The sequence below is a fragment of the Rhinopithecus bieti genome, unplaced genomic scaffold (assembly GCF_001698545.2).
Source record: "Rhinopithecus bieti isolate Rb0 unplaced genomic scaffold, ASM169854v2 scaffold_31548, whole genome shotgun sequence".
NCBI lineage: Eukaryota > Metazoa > Chordata > Mammalia > Primates > Cercopithecidae > Rhinopithecus > Rhinopithecus bieti.
This window is the reverse complement of record NW_016814470.1, coordinates 179,769-198,668: the sequence shown is the minus strand read 5'-3', so window position 1 is coordinate 198,668 and position 18,900 is coordinate 179,769. Positions and strand designations below refer to the sequence as shown.

The following is an 18,900-nucleotide window of genomic DNA, read 5'->3' as shown; positions in this document are numbered from 1 at the left end:
CAGTGAATCAAATGCCAGTACTGAAATGGCAATAAAAGTCTCGGGAACAGCATGAGATTGCCCCTTGGGAGTGACCAGAAAACAAAGATGCTTTTTAAAGAATAGCATAAGGCATACTCTCATTTGAGAGTGTCCAGCCCAGAACCCCTACAGAATTGGAAGCTGATTCTAAAGCAGACACTGTGTCTCTTCCAGCTGGTGTTTGTCAAGCCTTCTGTTTCTAATGGCATAAATATAACTGACTGCTGCTGAAAAATTAAGAGCATTTCTGCTTATGAAAAAATAAAGAAATTGGAGTAAAAGACCTTTTAAGAAAAGAATTTCAGTGTTCACTAATTCATGCTGCTCTAAATTTCTTGGATTCAAAGTCAACAGCAGAAAAAATCTAATTTGCTTCTATTAAAATGGAGCAAAAGCTTAAAACTTTGTGTCTGTGTTTGGAAAGCCCTTTACCATGTTGCAGAAGGAGAACATCTTCAGGCTTTTAGTTTGGGAATAATGGTACAGTCCTGGCATCTTAGCCTCTTCTTTGTTTAGGGCCAGGATTCCCCTTCAAATTTCTGACTTGTTTCTGAGTATGCTTGTACCCATGAGTTGGAGGCATAAAGTGGAACATAGAAGGAACATCTCTACTAATGCTTATGGCCTTCTCCACTGTGGACAGAGTCCCTCTTTGCCATCCCCAACTTTGGCTGACTTGACTTTAATTGGTATTTCACTCTCCCATCCTAGTGGTATCTACCAACTGTCTCCTGTGGAGGAGTCTTGGTCCTTGCCATCTTAGTGTTAACCTGGTGACAGGAAGACCAGAAAGAAGCCATAATGATTCCTCTTCCATCAAGGCAGATCTGCCTGACTCCTATTGTTAACTCTTGCCTCCTTCACATCCCTCCATCTCTAGATTATGAAAGGAGTTGTTCCCTGGTGGGTGAGCTCCAAATCAAGAAATGAAATATGAGACCTAAAAAAATCTTGGGTCACCGATTCTGTTTGCAGAAGATGTTGAGAGACCATCAGAGGAAGTGGACATTGGGGATGATGTAAGCTGGAGACACGAGGAAAACTGGGGCTACCGGCACACATTTTTTATGGCAAAAACGATACACATTGACTTTTGAGTGTTCCTTCTCTATAACACCCCCTCTGCCCTGATTTCTTAAATAACTCTTTTAGTATTTAATCACTACTGAGTTCAAAGGCAAAAAAACCTTAGTTTTTCTATATATGAATATTTCTCTTGTTCTAGAGTTTGCCTGCTTCACAGAAACCTACACAATCTGAGAGTACAAATTCCTTTCTTTGGAAGCTTGTCATTCAATTTATAGCAATATTGAAAAATAAATACATTATAAATTTATTAGTGTCTGAACAAACTCTACTCTGATACCCATATCTTAAATGTGGTCCTCTTATAAGTAAACCCAAGTTATACAGAGTAGATATTTTTGTGCATTTCGACCGTAACACAGTGACTTTAGGACTATAAATAGTTCTAAGAAAAAATGAGTATTTTATGTACTTTAATTTTTTTCTCAAAATTTCCATTCCCTCCCACACTTATACACACAAAACCCAAACCATAAAAAGGTGTTTTTAAAATAACTTCTAAATTCCCCACTATGTTATGTTTCCAGGCCAGATTACAGTTAAAACAAAGTTTTGACAGACAGAATAACTTATCACTTAGGCCACAAATCTTAGTCTTTGGGGAACAAAATGAATCATAGCACAGTCTTCTGGGCACTGTCTTTGTATGTTAGTGGTCTATCTTTTCCTCCCAGTGATGATGTGATCTGATTTTTGATGACGTAGGAATTTGACAAGTGGAGACTTCCCGTGTCAACTGTCTTCCTTCCCTACCAGGGATGCACACTCCTTGGTTAGTTTGGAGAAACAGAGCAGAAGTCAATGTCCTTTTGTTCCCAATTGTATTCTCTTTGTATTTTTTTATACATTTGAAGCATGCTTTTGCTTATAGCCATGTCCATTTATTTTTCTCCATTAACTCATCACACATGTATCAAGTGCCTACCATGTGAACCTGGACTCTGTATTAGTCTGTTCTCATGCTACTAATGAAGACATACCTGAGACTGGGTAATTTATAAAGGAAAGAGATTTGATTGACTCACAGTTCCACATGGTTGGGGAGGTCTCCCAGTCATGGCGGAAGGCAAAGCAGGAGCAAAGGAATGCCTTACATGGCGGCAGGCAAGAGAGAGCTTGTGCCGGGGAAATCCCATTTGTAAAACCATCAGAGCTTGTGAGACTTAATTCACTACCACGAGAATAGTATGGAGAAACTGCCCCATGATTCAGTTACCTCCCACTCAGTCCCTCCCACAACATGTGGAAATTATGAGAGCTACAGTTTAGGATGAGATTTGGATGGGGACACAGCGAAACCATAGCAGACTCTGAAGCCAGATTCCCTGGTTAATACCTCTGTTCTGCTGCTTAGTAATTCTGAACCTTGGGCAAGGTCCAGTGCCTCAGTTTCCTCATCTGTAAAATGAGAGTAATAATAGTACCTATCACAGAGGTTGTCTTGAGGATTGCATGAGTTACAGATAAGGGGTTTAGAATATTGTTTGACTCATAGTAAATACTATGTAGGTGGTGTTGTTACTGTTGTTGCTGCAACAAATGCCAGGCCATGGAATTTGCCTTGTTGGCACATCAGTTTCCCTAAGACCAACCTCTTTAAAGCTGGGTACCCAAACATGTTTCTTCTCAAGGCACTTTCCTTCTATGTCATGGGTACTGTCTACCCAGGCCTGATTTATCCACATCAGAGTTCCCCAGCCTTGAAACTGTTGCTTTTGTGGACCAGATAATTATTTCTTGTGGGATTGTCCTGTTAGAATTTTAGCAGCATCCATGGTCTCTACCCAATAGATGCCAGTAAGAAACTCTTTCAGCTGTGACAAGCAAAAAATGTCCCAGACTTTGCGAAATGTCCCTCTGTGGACAAAATTGCCTGCGGTTTTGAGAACCACCTATTTAAACTGGTAAATCCTCCTGCAGAGGTGGCACTGTGGCTGCCCCCTGCATTCTAAGGCAGCTGCTGGTTACATGTTGTCATCTTCTCTTCTCCCTGGGCTTGTTTTTGACGCCTGGAATATTTCTCTTATTCTTGAGTTTGCCTGCTTCACAGAAACCCACACAATCTGAGAGTATGAAGAGTTTGAAGAGTCGTGTTAGATCTGCCTCTTGAACCACATGTTTGGAGGCACAGGGTCATTTCTGCTGTTATACTGAGATCTCTGTAGTAGGAGGGACTCCTCTTTAAAGTATTCTCCCCCTTCTCAATCTCGGGCTTTTCTGGAAAGAGGAAGAAAGCACATAGCCTTCTTCGGACTTCTGATTGTGGCTGCCCTTGAAGACAAGCCTCCCAGCCCTTGTAGCTTAAGGAATTTACTGCTTATCACTACGGAGAAGAAGCAGGTGTCTCAAAATCTCACACTTGGGAAATCTTGCTATGTGAGATGGGGCAGTATGGTTCTTGGTCCAGGTTCTCCATGCCCCTTGCCCTTGTTAAGAGTGACACAGATGGTTAATGTTGATCGAATGCTCACCGTGTCCCAGACCCTGGGCTAAGCACTTTATAAGGATAGGCCTGTTAATTTTTCACATTTGCCATCTAAGGCAGATATTTTTGTCTCAATTTCACAGATGAGGAGACCTCAGCATAGAGACATTAAATCCACTGCTACCAAGCGGCAGAAGCATGGATTTAAATGCAGGCATCTGGCTGCAAAGTTCTGAACCCCAGTGATGCATATCCTCCCATCTGCTCACATGGCACCATCTCCCTTGGTCTATAGAAAGTGGCAGCTTGCTCCTTGGACTGTCCCCTGTTTCTGCTGTAGTTAGATTTAGGCTCCTACATTCCATCCTGGTCATATACAACTGTCCGTCATTAGATTACCTTCACGCTGACCTGAAATGTGATAGAAGTAGTTTCGTTTTGTTGTTTTGTTTTGTTTTCATGGTAGTAATGTCACTGAGATTTACCTGCTCTCCAAACCCTATTTTTTGGTTCTCCCTATGCTGAACACTAAACCCATTTCTTCCCTGCCTTTAGGCTGACCTTGAGCTTCTGCTAACTGATAAGTCTCCTGTGAGGCGTAAACTGACCTTTTAAATTGCATTAAAACCTTTGAGCTAAACCCATTGGCCACAGAGTTTACGTTGCTGGCAGCAGGTTTCCTAACACCTACACTTCCCTAAGACTAACCTCTTTAAAACTGTTAGTTCTCTAAGCAAATAGTGGTCACTTTTAATACACGTTCAGCTCCTTTCCAGATACAGGATTCCATTTAAGTCAAATATAAAGATCTTAGGATGGAAAAAGATTATACCTAATTCAAAGGGCCTTTACTGGAATTATATTGTATTGAATATTGTTCAAAATATATTGCCACTGGAATTTCCTCCTGTGACGTTGGTGGTTTATGCGAACAGGTTATGATTTGGACCATAAATCCATGCATTACCTGACTTCTCTTTGGCCTACCTTGCTTTCATTGTGCTGAGGCCGCATGGATCTGCTTTAATTTTTTTTTTTTTGAGACAGAGTCTCGCTCTGACGCCCAGGCTGGAGTGCAGTGGCCGGATCTCGGCTCCCTGCAAGCTCTGCCTGCCGGGTTTACGCCATTCTCCTGCCTCAGCCTCCCGAGTAGCTGGGACTACAGGCGCCCGCCACCTCACCTGGCTAGTTTTTTTGTATTTTTTTTAGTAGAGACGGGGTTTCACTGTGTTAGCCAGGATGGTCTCGATCTCCTGACCTCGTGATCCGCCGGTCTTGGCCTCCCAAAGTGCTGGGATTACAGGCTTGAGCCACCGCGCCTGGCCTGCTTTAATTTTCCACTTTCTCTTATAACCGTGGCTTTGAGAGCATTGTCCTTAGAGTGAAAAAAATAACAACAGCATCTATAGAAAGCACTCAGAGAAAATGAAGGCCATAAAATGTCAAAGTACAAATGAATTTTGTAGAATCTTTGTCTGAGAATATTTCTGAGTAGCATCAAGAACATTCTGTTCTCTTCCTTTATTTTCTTCCTGTGCCTTTCACAGGGAGGACAGGTCACAGAGACACACAGACCCGCAGGAGGAGGGCTTATTGTTTAGTATGGATTTATTCGTTGATTCAAATAATGCAGGAGGTTTATTGAACACCTACTGTGTGCCAGGCACTGGAGATATGCTTCCCTCCATGGAAGAGCCCGGAGCCTAATGGGGAAGACAGGAATAAATGAGTGCAGTGCAGTCAGGAGGTGCATTGCAACGGTTAAAGTCTGGCCAGAGTTTGGGATCACAGAGCAGAGTGATGATGATGACAGTAACAACCAATGTTTATTAAACACTTTGTATATCCTGGGCACTGTGCTTTCTACACATTATCTATTTTTTAATCCTCAGAACAACTTTGTGTAGTAGAAGCTACTATTGTCCCCTTAATACAAAGGAAGAAATTGAGACTCAAAGAGAAGATTTCTAAGTTGAATCTTAAAAGCCAAGTAAGAATTATCCAGGGACAATTTAAAAAATAAATAAGTAAGATGCAATGCGGGGAAAAGAGGCATTATCCAGAGGGAAGAAGGAAGAGGCCATGATTCTGGGATGAGGAATAGCAAATATGAAGACACGGAGCAAATGGATGAGATGACCTTTGTGTGCCAGGGTGGCAGTGGGAGCCGGGGCAGCTGAACCTCATTTATACAACCTGGTCCTGCCCATGGTTCCGGGATTTGAACCATGTGACCTGTTGTCATGGAAGAGTAACCTGTGCTTCCCAACATCCGACTTCAGTTCTCCTTGCCCCTCAAGTGGCAGAGCCACTTAATTAGGTAATGTTCCCATGTGATTGGGGTGACTAATTCAACCTTGAAGTGGTTGTTCCGGTGACTCTGAGATTAAGCTCAACAGCTGGGCCTCTCTGGGAAAGTTGGCAGGGCTGGCAGGATCCACAGGGATGTTGAGTTCTTAGTCTCCCAAGCTGGACTTCAAGGGGCCTTGAACAAGTCACTTAACTTCTGTGACATTTGCTTTGTACTGCAGATGCCCTGAAAGCAAAGACTATGTCTGGTTCAAGTCTGTATCCCCAGAACCTACCACAGAGCCTAGTACATGATAAACTGTAAAATGGGGATACCAGTATTATTGCAAGGCATTTCAGATGATTAATGATATTTCCAATGAAAGCCTCTAAACTGCTCAGTGAAAGGTAAGGAATAAATAAATAGTCCCCTTTCTCAAGTTTCCATAATTGACTAGTCATCATTGATCTAAGTCTTTGTATTTAGAGTTGGCAGATATTCGTTGTACTAGGAAAACCGTCTTGGCCCCTGCTTCATGCAATTTTAGTTTGCAGTGGGTGGGTACAAATGAGAGCAAACCAGAGGTGGAAGTTTTTTCCATACATAGGGCATGCTTAGTGGAAAAGCAGCCTTTTCAGCAGAGGAAGGCGGGTCTAATGTGCAGCAGGACAGAAAAGCCCAGAGCCCTGATTGTGCCCATTGTCCAATGACTGCTCCTTTGCAAGGGCTGATCCCTGACATTGAATGGCGGGAGGGTGATGACTGCATTGAAATATCTACTAATAGGCAAGGCCCTCCCTTCCTCCACACCCTTTCTCCTCCGTTAAAGACTTTCTGGAAAACAGAGCAAAAACAATGCGGCAACCCCAAGGGTTGATGAGAATTGCGTTCTCCCTGCAGCTTCTATTACCCTTGTGCCTTTGTCCCCATGATCTTGGTGAAGGGTATAGCTGTCAGGTGTCTCTCCTCCCTGGTGCAGGGTAATCTGGACTGATTGACTTGTCCATTGTCCTAACGTTGGAGCTAAAACAAAACAGGAAAAGCTGCTTGGTGAGGATGAAGAGGAACTTGGTGGCCAAATGCTGTTGCTTTCCAGGCATTGGACACAAGGCTCATTCTCTCTGAGAAACTTACATCCAAAGGCAGTGACTTTGAAAGGACTGTGGCTGTGGAATTAGAGACAGATGCGTAGCTGGCCATGAGTAGATATTAAATTGTATTAAACTATGCAAACTGCATTTCTCATGCAAGGCTTGTTTCAACCTTACATCAGCCCTTGAGCTGCATTTGCATTTCTATAGAGAATGAAATAAAAGCAGCATGTCACTTACTCATTTCTATTCATAACTGTGAGCTGTTATTCTAGCTCTCATCTACCCTACACAGCACTGCCAGATTAATCTTCCTAAACCTCCATCAACAGTGAGTTTAGTTCCCAGCATTTCACTGTATCAACTCATGTTTATAAGGCCCAGGTGCTGAGAGGGATATAAACAGACTTAGGATGGGACTAATTTTAAGGTAACCAGACATCCTGCTTTGTCTGGGACAATCATTGCTTATGCTTGTTATCCTGATACAATTATTAATAGTGCCTCTTTTCAAAAGTGATCCTGATTAGACAATGAATTACTAGGTCACCCTACTCATGTCTGTCAAGTGTTCATAAGATAAAAGGGGTGGAAAGGATGACGGTAAATACGGTAATTTCAAAACAAGGTAGAGATTGGAGGCAGAGGAGTTAGGTGTTTGCAGAAGGAAGTGAGCCACTGGGGCTGAGAGTGATAGAGGAGGCTCATTTAGTTCTAGGACTTGGCCTTGGCTTCGAAGGATGAGGATGACTCAAAAAAGGGGGAGAGAGGCTGGCAAAGGTATGGGAGCCATGTGAGTTAAGGGTATATTCCATGGCTCTCAAAGGGTCACCGAGGTGGAGCTTCCTCTGGGAAGAGGAGAGTGGGAGCTGTGAGAGGGGAGGGACAGATCTGGAAGGCTTGAAAGGCAGGTGAGGAACTCGTGCTTTACCCTGGGGGCTGAAGGAAGCCATAGAGATACTGGCATGAAATAGCCAAGGTGAACAGGAGGATTCAACTGGTCCTGTTGTAGGACTGGTCATTCCACCACCAGCTGAAGACAGAGGATCTGACCTGCAGAAGCTGCCTCCAAACCATCACACCATGCTGCCTGCCCCTCTCCCATGGCCTGCTCGATTTCCTAGGTAAATTAAAAATTTTCACCTGTGACAGGGTGAGGCAAACGGATGTTCTGGTGTCTTGGTTTCCAGAAGCTTCCAGCCAAGAGTTGACATGAGCTTGCTCTTTTAACATCAGTTAAAATAATTATTGTAGCATGATTTCTGACAGGAACAAAACAAAAGGATACACTTACAGGAGCAGGCTGTGCAGTCAGGACATGCGTGATCCTTCAGAGGGCCTTCGGGGAGTGAGTGACTCGCCACAGGGTGTTTATCTGTGCTCCATATGGGGAATCATCTTCTTCATAATTTTACTCAACTGGAATCGAAGCTAAGGCTCCATGTGCACAGCGGAGAGATTCATTTTGTCTTGTGCCTGCCTCTTCCTCTTTTCCTCCTTCCTTTTTTCTTTCTTTCAACTAGAATCATTGAGTACTCAACACATGGACACACCCTAAGCCAGGTGCTCTCACTCCATGGTCGCCACAGCAACCCAGTCTTGTGAGATCAGAGCATCTTCATTTTGCAGATGGAGAAAATAAGCTGCCGAGAGGGTAGGGGAACTGCTGGTGGTGACCAGCTGTATGCATTGTTGAGCACCTTGCCAGGGTAATTATCATCAAGCAGGTCTCTGTGAATAGTTTGATTTTTTCTAGTAATGCTGTTGAGGAAATGAAACCAACAGAGAGCAATACTAGGTCAGTGATACTCAAGCCTGACTGTGCATTAGCACCATTTCAGCACTAGGTACTTAAAAAATACATGTTTCTGGGCTCTGTCCCCAAAGGTTCTGTTTTAGTGACTCCTGGTGGAGCTTAAGAATCTGTGCATTGTTTTTTTTAAGTCCACTAGAGTAATAGTTATTCAACGATAGTATGTATCCATTGTTGAAACACAGATTCTGGGCTCCAGCCCCTGAGTGTCTGATTCAGGAGGACTCCGGTGGGCCTGAGCATTGCATTCCATACTGCTACTCTGCAGAGGACACAGAACTGCTGCCAGAGAGGTTGCCAATGCTCATCCTGCCCAGGAGCTGCTGGGGTGGAGGGCTCCTGGACTCTGCAAGCTGAGATGGTTTGAGTCTATTTTGTGGAGGCCATGATAGGATTAGAGGAGCTAGACCCAGGGTGGCTACATATGAGCCATCCCCCCCTTCCTCAAAACCTGGGGTAGACATCATTCACTGACCACTGTGCTCTTTTTGACTGAGTCCTGGCTCAGGGTCCCTCTCATCTCTCTGTAGCCCGCCCATACCGATCAAATGGTGTTGGCTCACAAGCCAAACCTATTATTGTTTGCTAAGCTAGACTTTCTAACCAGCACTTCCAAAATCAGTCATTGAAAAATTCTGTTTGTTTGTGGCACGTGTGCCTTAAGTGTTCATGAGAGGGAACCTCTTGGGGAGTGGTTCTTGACCTTGGCTGCACATTAGAATCTCCTAGTAAATTCAAAACAAAAAGAAAACCAGACTATTGGGCTCCCTTCCATGTCTGAGGTGGGGTCCAGCTGCTAGCAGCTTTATGAGCATCACAGGTGATTCTAAGGTATGGTTAGGATTGGCAGCTATCGGATGGAGGGGGTTGCTAGAAGCTGTGCAAACTCTAAAACTAGTTGCTAACTCCTGTCCTCTCCCTGAAGATTCCCCTTGCAGAGCATCCCCCTCTCTTCTATGCACCTCTTTATTTTTCTGCCAAACAGAATAGAAAGGAGAAGCAGCCAAAGACCTGTTGACAACACTGTTGTCTCAGAGGCTTCCTGACAGGAGGCTGAAATGGGCGGCAGCCACTGTCCTAGAATAGCTGGAAAGGAGCCATGTTTCTGGAGCAGTTCCCAAAAAACTCGTCTCTAACAGCAGAAGGTGTCACTCCCCTCGCTTTCTTTGCCTTTTGTGAATTTTGGAATGCAGAGGGTCCCATCGAGAGGAAATGTTTTCACACAGAGACTCCTCAACTTTCAGCCCCACGGTTTTCCTCTCTGCTCAGTGGCCGGCCTCCCAAATTTAGACTTGCGCCCCCTTCACGGCTGCCACTCGTGCTTTACTAAATTGCTCATTGTGGAAGTCACCAACACACCCTAAACAGCACTTCTTCTCTTTGCTCTCCCTGAACCTCCCGACTCTGTCGATCACTCTGTCTGTTCCTGGGGACCTAATTTTTCTGCTTCCTCTCCATTCCTTCTCTGTGTCCTTTACTAACCTCTTTGCCTTCTCCTGCTCCTTAGTGGGAGCATTTCCCCAGGGCCACCATCTTTGTCCCATAGCACTTCTCTACACACTGTCCTTCCCCTGGGATCCCTTCCCCAGATCCATGGCACAGGTCTGACTGATGTTCTGAGTCCGAGTCTCCCAACAGTGTCTGTAGAACTTCTGGTGCCCACTAAATTGGCCCTGTCTCTGGATTCCCCCATTTTCCTTCTGGGCACCAGTGTCTATGCTGATCTCCTAGACATGGGCTCTTGGATGCGTTAAACTCTGTTATCCGGTTCATGTCTGGTTCACCTTTCCTTTGTGCTGCCTCTCACATTGGCCATTCCTGCCTTTGCCCATCTGTTAATTATTTGCTGCATGCCGGGCATAGTGCTACGTACATCTGTTATTCCAGTTAAACTTCACAGCGACCTTATGAATCAGTGGACAGGATTATTATTATCCCTGTTTTGTCTCTGAAGAGACAGCCTTGGAGATGGATAGGAACCTTGACTGACTAGTGATGGAACAGAAATTCAAGCTCATCCTGAGCCTCCGCGCTCTCACTGTTCAGTGCCGTACTCGGTTGCTACCTCCTTGCCGCTGCTCTCAGTGGCTTCCCAGCGCATAGGGAATAAAGACTTAGGCCCCTGGATCAGCACACAAGGCACTTCTAGATCTACCCTAGCCCACTGTTGCAATCTCATCTCCTTTTATCCTTCCACATATGAGTCAGTCCCACATGAACCGGTTTACTCCCAGGTCTCAGGGTCTCTTCATTCTTTTCCTCCTCTACATTTTTGCCCAAATCCTTGGTGACATCTGATACACCAAGGGCAGCACCACCTCATATGCTTAGCCTTCTTTTTATTTATTTATATTTTTTGAGATGGAATCTCACTCTGTCACCTGGGCTAGAGTGTAGTGGCAGGATCTCAGCTCACTGCAACTTCTGCCTCCCGGGTTGAAGCAATTCTCCTGTCTCAGCCTCCTGAGTACCTGGGATTACAGGTGCCCACCACTAGGCCCAGCTAATTTTTTTTTTGTATTTGTAGTAGAGACGGGGTTTCACCATGTTGGCCAGGCTGGTCTCGAACTCCTGACCTCATGATTTGCCCGCCTCAGCCTCCCAAAATGCTGGGATTACAGGCGTGAGCCACCGTGCCCGGCCTTCTTGACCTTTCCAAACTATCCAAATTCCAAAAGCCTTTTTTTTTTTTTGGTGTGTACTCTCTTGTGTTTTAAATTCCTTTGGTGGATTTTATTTTATTTATTTATTTATTTATTTATCTATTGAGATGGAGCTCTGTCACCCAGGCTGGTGTGCAGTGGAGCCATCTCGGCTCGCTGCAATCGCTACCTCCCAGGTTCAAGTGATTCTCTTGCCTCAGGCACCCAAGTAGCTGGGATTACAGGCACGTGCCACAATGCCCCAATAATTTTTATATTTTTAGTAGAGGCAGGGTTTCACCATGTTGGCCAGGCCAGTCTTGAACTCCTGGCCTCAAGTCTGCTTGCCTTGGCCTCCCTCCGAAAGTGTTGGAATTACAGGTGTGAACCACCGCACCTGGCTCCTTTGGTGAATTTTGAAGTGAACCTGCTTTCAACAGTTTTTTCAGGTATTTCAGCGTTATTCTCCTAGACAGGTCATAAACTCTTTAGGATGGGAACTATACTTATTTCAGTGCCCTGCAGTTCCTAACATGCTTCCTTGCTAGAGCTGACCTTCCTAGAGTTGACTTATTTTGACTTCATGCTCTTGTCCATGACAGCTGTCTGTGTGCAGGACAATATGAATAAGGATGTGAGATGCTGCCTACCCTCGGGGAGCTGTTCTGCTAAGGTGCCCGGATCCCCCAACAGCCCTCTGCACTGCTGTAATCTCTTGTTAGATTAGTTTTCCATCCTTCATGGGAATCGTTTTTCTTCCTACATTTCTGTTTTTAAAGTTTGCATAAAATGGAGACTTGGCTGCACACCAGGGAGGTTTAGGAGAGAAATGAGCGGTGGGACCTCCCCAGCCAAACCTGGCTGCAAACCGCTGACTGCACAGGAATACGAATGACTTCTGATTGGATGGGTGGGGATCCTGGGGGACGCTCTTCGTTCCTGCTTTTGATCAGGAGCTGGGCCAGCTTTGGAAATCTGAGTGTTGGCACAACCCTCAAATGGTCCTCCTGCTCTGTTATCGTCTGGGGTTTCTTACTGGGTGTCCACACTCAGAAAGGACCCCCTCTTTCCTATAAGCTTGCTTCTCACTGACTGGCACAGCATGATGATTAGGGTGGTGGTAGAGGTATGGGCCATACGGAACTATGAGCATAATTTTCACAAGCACTTAAACTTGAACAGAACAGGATTAACAATATTAACATGCATTACACTGAGACATGACGCAGAGGGAAATACCTCTAGGTACCCTTGGGACAACTGTAATGATCATGACTTAGGATTTCCAGATTCTCCTGACTGCTTGGACTTCGTTCCAGGCCCAGGTCACAGAACCTTGGTTACCTAAAGGAAGAACAGCCAGGGTTGGTGATATGGTTTGGCAGGGTTGGTGATATGGTTTGGCCCCCACCCATATCTCATCCATAATTCCTATGTGTTGTGGGAGGGACCCGGTGGAGATAATTGAATCATGGGGCGATTCCCCATACTGTTCTCATGGTAGTAAGTCTCGTGAGAGCTAATGGTTTCATAAGGGGCTTCCCCTTTCACCTGGCTCTCACTTTCTCTTGCCTGCTGCCCTGTAAGGTATGCCTTTATCCTTCTGCCATGATTGTGAGGCCTCCCCAGCCATGTGGTACTGTGAGTTTGTTAAACCTCTTTTTCTTTATAAATTCCCAGTCTCAGGTATGTCTTTATCAGCAGCTTGAAAAAAGACTAACACAGTTGGTGAGAATACAGAAGTACAGTCTAGGTATGTTCTGTTTCTTTTCTCTAATAGGTGAGAGAAACAGACACCTACATCTGTTTTCACAAACCGAGGTTGGTCTTCTTTCCACTGAGTAGATGTTGCCTCCTCCAGCTTGGCCCCGGCCACCTGCAACTGAGAAGCCCAGCTCACTCAAGTCCTTGGTACTAAGGGCACTGCAGAGGGGTCTGGAAATAGTCTGCCATTTCCACAATCAGGGTGGGGGCATGGATTTGGCCCCTCTGGGCACCTGTGGGAGTGTAAGGGTATAATTTCTCTACCGACCCCATCTCGTGTGGCCTGTTGCCCCGCTGGGCCTGGTTCCTATGTGTCACTCATTCTCTTACTAAAGCCAAGGCTTGACCCTGCATGCAGGCCCCATTTGGAAAGGCCCCTACAAATTCATTTAGATCCTACCAGTCCCATCTCCAAAGCAGCTCCTTGTTCATGGTATCCTTTAAGTGCCTCAAAAACCATACATAACTCTGGCTTCTGGACACCAGCTGTTCCCGGCCTTCAGTGCACATTCACCTCGGTGGCTCCTACCTACACTGTTGGATTATAAGACACAGCCCATGGCTCTTCTGCAGAGGAATGAAAACTACACATAGTTATACCTTGTGGGATGTTACATCTGGAATTCCAGTTGGAGAAGCTGCCCTGGGAAAGCCCGTGGCCACCAGAGAAGCAGAAACAGGAATGAAGCACAGCCTGGCGTTCCGGAGCCCAGCACGGGGCTAGGACCATGTCTGTCATAGTCCACCGTGTGGAATGGGCCCTCCACACTCTCACTAGGGGCTGTTTTTCGAAATCGGTAAATATTTATCCACTACTTTTATGGGAAAGGCTTCGTGTTAATTCATTGTAGAGGGTAGAAAAGCAATAATGTTTGGGAAGATACATAACTGTACTCAGTCTACGGGAGACACTAAGAAGTATTAAAATCTATAGAGATGTATATACATCCCTATATGGGATGTTTTCCGTCCCAAAATATAAAAAGAGTACGAACAAAATAAGTCAATCCTAGGAAGGGCAACTCTAGCATATATAAAAAGACAATGAAGAAATGTTGAGTTTAGCAAAAGACAACCTCTCTTCTGGGATGCAGAGTGGTTTGGGATGGCAGAAATGGGAAGAGTCTAGCAGATGGAGCCAGGGAGGGAGGACAATTATCTGGTCACTAGAAGGGTGTAGTCAGAAGGTGAGAATGAATGAGGTTTTCTGACAATACCAAGTAGACCCCTCTAGGGTACACAGAAGGAATTTGTGTTTGTAGATTGGAGGTAGGGGGTGGCCAGGGGAGGGCCAGTAACAAGTCCAGTTAAAAAGGCAGGTTGAGTCCATACTAGAGAAACCTTAAATACCAGGTTAGGCAAGATAGACTTTATCCTTCTGGTACTGAGGATCCACTGAAGCCCTTTGAGCTAAGGGGGAGACACTGATAAAGGTGGTATTTTAGGAGGATTTCTCTGGAGGTGTGTGTCAGGTGGATGGGGTAGGGGGAGAGACTGGTGGCAAGGAGACCACCTGGGAGTCATAATAATACTGGTGATAGCTACCAGTTATTGAGCACCCCCTATGTTCAGGACACTGTACAATGTGATATCTGTCATATTCAATACCTGCAAGTTGAGTACACTTGACCAATGAGGAAACTAAGGCTTATTCATGTTGAATAGCCACTGCGTCCACCCATTTGTGTTGCTATAACAAAATGCCTGAGACTGGGTAGTTTATAAAGAACAGAAACTTATTTCTTGCAGTTCTAGGGGCTGAAAAGTCCAAGTTCCAGGTGCTAGCATCAGGTGAGGGCCTTCTTGCTGTATCCTCACATAGTGGAAAGCAGAAGGGTAAAAGGGCTGACGGCTGAGTCCTCACAGGGCAGAAGAGCAAGCCAGCTGAAGGTGGCAGAAGACTCTTTTATAAGGCCCTTAATCCCATTCATGAGGGAGGGATCTTCAAGGCCTAATCACCTCCTAGAGGCCCCACTTCTTAATATTATCACATTGGCAGCACCTGAATTTTGAAGGAGACACATTGAAACCATAGCAGCCACCCAGAGTCCCAGAGCTTATAAATCACAGAACAAGAATTTGAACTCAGGACTGCGTGCTTTCAAAGCCAGGCTACAGTAGGTAAAGTTTTCTGCTAAGCACTCTATGATCCAAATTAGGGGAATTCTAATCAAATTGAAAAAGAGAGATTATTGAAAGAATCCAGAAGACTTGATAACTGACCAGGTTGGAGGAGTGAAGGAGACAGAGAGAGAAAAAGAATGACTCCACTTTGTGGCCTTGGCTTTAGGGACAGTGGCAGTATTGCCACCAGACACCAAGTATCATGAGGAAGAGGTGCTCTTGAGTGGATCAGATGAGAAGATAGTGAGATGAGTTTCAGAAATGGGGCAATCAAGATGGTGGCAGAAATGCCAGGCTACTGTTGTCACTCATATTCTCTGGCTTACGTTCTAGACAAGCCGTGAGCATGGGCAAGCAGGAACATGGGAAAGAGAAAGCTTCTGGTGTTAGGGGGAGATTCTAAATGAGGAATAGCAGCAGAAGCAGATGTCAGAGAAGCAGGGAGAGGAGGAAGATGGCCTCATGGTGTGCGTGGCAGAAACCAGTGGAGGAGTTGGTTCCAGGTGGGTTGTCAAGACTGCCATACATTTCAGGGAAGTCAAGTCTAGGACTCCTGCATGAAGGTGGAAGGACTCATTCAACCCACTCTGCGTTCATTAGGTAGTTTCCATCTGCTTGGCCTTGTATTTGGGGCAAGAAAAAGAGAAAGATGAATCTCTCTGCTCTTGAAAGCCCCAGAAAACCTTCTTAAAACAGACCTGGGTTGAAATGTGCCCTTCTACTTAGTGCAAGAGAGCTATTCTCTGACTTCTGTTTCCTTTACAAACCTACTGAGACCTGCCCCACAGGGTTATCCTGGGAATCAGGGCTGATGCATGGCCAGCACTTAGCATAGTCCCTAGAGTGTGATAGCTCGATTATGCTTAGAACCCGTAAGGACAAATAAGAGAGGACTGTTTCTGGGGCCTTCCTACCAGAAGCAGGGAAGCCTACCTTCCTTGGAAGTGGCCCTCTCCTCAATGGTTTGGGCAGTTCAGTCCAACACCCTTGATTTCTGCTGCCTCATGTGGCTTTTCAGTACTAAAAAGAATCTCCTGTTTCTAGAGCTCATGCCTTAAATGTGTTTTGAAGCCCAGATGTTCCAACAGTGCTCCCTTTCATTTTCATTTCCCAAGTTCAACAATCAGACCCCCTTCCACAAGTTGGTAGAGCTCTCATTTGTCATCGTGGGAAAGCACCCGCTATGCTTCCTGGCAGATGAGAGGGTCCCCAGAGTGCTCCAAGGCTTAGGACAGCAGAGTGAGCTCCACTGGCTGAGTTCGGTGCTCCATGGGCTTTGTGGATTGGCCTTTGTTCTCCACGGGCCACCAAGAAGAAGGTTGCACCTGCTGCCCCTACTGGACTGTCAGGTTCTGTGTTTCTCTGCCTGAGGGTCTCACTGAATACCTGCCACTTGTCTGCCCCCTGAATAGCCTTACTGGGCTCTGAGAAGTGAGCAAGTGGTTATAGGGTGCTGGCTGTATGTGTGTTTGGCACTCTTGGGTGACTGGGGTATGGGGATGGGGTTGATGCCACAAATGGAAAGGCTCTCAGAGGAATATACATGTGTGACTTAGAAGCTGGAGAATGCAGTCAGGCATGGTGGCTCATGCTTGTAATCCCAACACTTTGGGAGGCCAAGGTGGGAGGATCACTTGAGCTCAGGAGTGTGCGACTAGCCTGGACAATATAGTGAGACCCCGTCTCTACAAAAAATAAAAATAAACAAATTGACCAGGTATGGTGCCATGAACCTATAGACCCAGCTACCTGGGAGGCTGAGGCTGGAGGATTGCTTGAGCCCAGAAGTTTGAGGCTGCAGTGAGCTATGATCACAGTTGTGCCACTGCACTCCAGCCTGGGCAAGAGAGCAAGACACTGTCTTTAGAGAGAAAAAGGGCTGGAGAATGCAGTGGGGAAAAGAAATCAAAGCAGGAATGGGAAAAGCCAACAAGGTTGTGACCCCTGAGGCTGGCACAGAAGACTGTTCTGCCCAAACGCCACTTTCTTCACTTGGCTCTTCCTGGCAGACAGCTGTGTCCCCTTTCTTTGTAGTAAGCCTGTCTTAGGCCTACATCAAGGACACTGAGAATTCTTGCATATCAGGCTGGGAGGGCCTTCGGGGGTCACCCGTTCCTCCCTTACTCTCTCCTTTTCCTAGTTGAACAGTTGCCTCAGTTCACCCAAATCACTATCTTAGTGTCATTTCAAGTGTAGCTTTGGCCTAGAGGGTGTTATGGGTCGGAAGGATGCTCAAATCCATGGTAAGGAGGTTGCTAATCTTTCATGGTCTACCTCCTCCTCCTGGCCAGGTATCCCTGGCATCCAGGAACCCCAGCTGACATATGTGGGCTCTAGGTAGAGTTAACTCTTGTAGCCAGGCATGTGGGGACACTCCACCATCCACTAACAGGGATGACCTCTATGTCTTTGAATAAAACTTCCCCTATAACCCAATTATTGCAAGGACTCTGCCTCTACCATTTAATGAATCAGAGCGACATTCCTTTTCATCCTACTTGGCCAGCCCTAGTCTGAGTATATTCACAATTTAACTTTATTAGTATTAAGTTTAGTCAACTGGCTTAAGAAGTTCTCCTAATAGTAGATTTCCTGGGAATCCCCTACTGTATATTTTATTAGTGACCTTATTTAAAAATAGCCTATGTCAACAGCCACTAGTGATGCACCAAGAAACAAATTGGCCTCCCTGGACTCTTTGCATGGATGCCACAGCACATTAGAGGCAGATCCAGGGATACCACTCGGGGTCCCCATGTGTCCTCCCACAATCCCATTCCCTATGGACCTTTTCTTTTTGAATCTTTGCTCCCTATGATTTTGTGCCCCACCCCCTTCCTCCTTTCATTTGTGATGGCCATGCTCTGGGGACTAGATTCTTTTGCTTTTCTCTTCTCTGCATAAGTCAGAACTGGGGCTCTGCAGAGAAGAAGGCTGAGAGGTGTCCAGGACATGCCTGGCTTATTGTAGAGTGGGTTTTCTCACCCGAGACACTGTTGATATTTTGGGCCAGATAACTGTGTGTGTGTGTGTGTGTGTGTGTGTGTGTGGTGTGGTGTGTGTGTGGTGTGTGAGTGGTGTGGGTGTGGTATGTGTGTATGTGTGGCATATGAGTGGTGTGTGTGGTGTGTGGTGTGTGTGGTGTGTGGTGTGTGTGGTGTGTGTATGGTGTGTGAGTGGTGTGTGTGGTGCATGTGTGGTGCATGTGTGTGACGCATGTGTGGTGTGTGTGTGGTGTGTGAGTGGTGTGTATGTGGTGTGTGTGTATGGCGTGTCAGTGGTGTGTCTGTGGTGTAGTGTGTGTGGTGTGTGTGTGGTGTGTGGTGTGTGGTGTGTGGTGTGTGTGTGGTGTGTGTGGTGTTTGTGTAGTGTGTGTGGTGTGTGTGTGGTGTGTGTGTGTGGTATGTGGTGTGTGTGGTGTGTGTATGGTGTGTGGGTGGTGTGTGTGGTGCCTGTGTGGTGTGTTTGTGTGATGCATGTGTGGTGTGTGTGTGTGGTGTGGTGTGTGTGTGTGGTGTGTGAGTGGTGTGTGTGGTGTGTGTGGTGTGTGTGTATGGCGTGTCAGTGGTGTGTGTGTGTGGTGTAGTGTGTGTGTGGTGTGAGTGATGTGTGTGGTGTGTGTGGTGTGTGTGTGGTGTGTGTGG

General features: G+C 45.8%; 1 protein-coding gene and 1 long non-coding RNA gene across 2 annotated transcripts in view; one reads left to right on the top strand and one right to left on the bottom strand.

Moving 5' to 3' along the window:
* Positions 1–18,900, top strand: part of LOC108514753 (thrombospondin type-1 domain-containing protein 4-like) — a 201,659-nt gene that overhangs the window by 42,051 nt on the left and 140,708 nt on the right. The gene's annotated exons all lie outside the window — the stretch shown is intronic.
* Positions 5,017–8,415, bottom strand: LOC108514754 (uncharacterized). The gene is made up of 2 exons (XR_001881327.1): positions 8,208–8,415; positions 5,017–6,988 (listed from the first exon to the last, which is right to left on the bottom strand). It is a non-coding gene; the product is annotated as an uncharacterized LOC108514754 (long non-coding RNA).